At 39.0% G+C, this 1625-nt stretch overlaps 1 long non-coding RNA gene across 1 annotated transcript; it reads left to right on the top strand.

The window, feature by feature from the left end:
* The first annotated feature begins 773 nt into the window (after window positions 1-773).
* LOC131228809 (uncharacterized) lies at window positions 774-1111 on the top strand. Its single transcript, XR_009163091.1, has 3 exons — window positions 774-856; window positions 933-1005; window positions 1093-1111. It is a non-coding gene; the product is annotated as an uncharacterized LOC131228809 (long non-coding RNA).
* The last annotated feature ends 514 nt before the right edge of the window (window positions 1112-1625 follow it).

The following is a 1625-nucleotide window of genomic DNA, read 5'->3' as shown; positions in this document are numbered from 1 at the left end:
GCAACTGCTCGTTGAGATTTGAAACAAGTGAAATTGTTTATTATTTGGGGACGGAAGGTGAAAAAATGATAACCGCCATTTAGGTCCTGTTGTGCTGCCTCAAGCATCAATGTTGTGCTGTTCAGATTTCAACTGTTTGTTGAAATTTGAAACAAGTGAACTTTTTTTGTTATTTGGGGATGGAAAATGAAAAAATGATAATTGCCATTTGGGTCTCGCTACCCTGCCCCAAAAATGATAGCTGCCATTTGGGTCCTGCTGCCCTGCCCTAAAAAATGATAACTGCCATTTAGGTCCCACTGCCCTACCCCAAACATCAGTGTTTCGCTGTTTCAACTTTCAACTGCTTGATGAAATTTGAAATGAGGGGAATTGTTTTTTATTTGTGGATGAAAGGCAAAAATAAAAAATAGAAAATTGATAATTTCTATTTGGGTCTTACTGCATTGCACCAAATGCTTGACCAAATTTCATAGGGCTCCAAAGGTGCTAGAGGCAGGTGGGGCCCACTTCCATCATCATTCAACGATGATATTCAACCATAGAGGAATGCCACTATTGGGTTTTGTTCTGACCTTCCATGAAAGAAGAGAAACCAAAGAATTCCACCACTACTGATAAATCAATTACCTCTCCTGCAGGGCCGACTGAAAATTGCAGATTTTGGATGATCAGTGCAATCCAGATCAAAGAGGCTCACCATGTGTGGAACTTTAGATTATCTAGCACCAAAAATGGTAACAAACAAAGCACATGACTACACAGTTGACAACTGGACCTTGGGCATCCTCTTCTATGAGTTCCTTTACGGCGTCCCACCTTTCGAAGCCGAGAACCAGGAAGATACATTCAAAAGGTTAGAAAAGCTTCATCTGCCTATCTACATTTCCCAAAGTTTACACAGAGCTTATAATACTACTATCTATGTGTAGGATTGTGGAGATCGACTTGAGTTTTCCTCCCACTGCTCATGTGTCTGCAGAAGCAAAGGACCTGATCTGTCGGGTATGATGATCAGAAGCATCTATGTATTGAAAATCATTACGCATAAGCGTCTATGTATGTGTTAACATTCTAGTTGTAAATGTGCAGCTTCTGGTGAAGGATTCTTTAAATTACAGCCCAACAAAATTCTTAACACAGATAAATTACAGATCATATAGTTTGCACAATAGAAAATATGAGTAAAGCACCTTCAGTATTGTCAGCTGCTTAACATGATCTATCATATAGTTTGAACTGTTGAAGTTTCTAGGATGACTGTGGCTCTATCACAGGGGAAATGATCCAATTAATGGCCCTGAACTGTGACACATGGAAGTTGAATCATAGCCCTTTCAAATTTACGCAAAAATCCATCAGCGATGAATTCTTACAAATGTTCTAGCCCTAATATAAGTTGGATAATGACCCTTTTGAATTAATGCAACAAAAAAAAAAAGAAGCACAGGCCCGCCAATCTGATCCATGTGGGAGGTACAAGTCCGTGGAAAATTCCTTCCAACACCTTGTGACAACCATATTAATTGTCATGAAGAAATGAAAACAATGGTTGAAGAACAAGCTAAATATCAAATATGAATGTCTCACACAATGCATGAATGCTACATGTATAGCGGCAAATA

Source organism: Magnolia sinica, chromosome 2, assembly GCF_029962835.1.
Source record: "Magnolia sinica isolate HGM2019 chromosome 2, MsV1, whole genome shotgun sequence".
NCBI classification, from domain to species: domain Eukaryota; kingdom Viridiplantae; phylum Streptophyta; class Magnoliopsida; order Magnoliales; family Magnoliaceae; genus Magnolia; species Magnolia sinica.
This window is presented reverse-complemented; position numbering and strand designations above follow the sequence as displayed.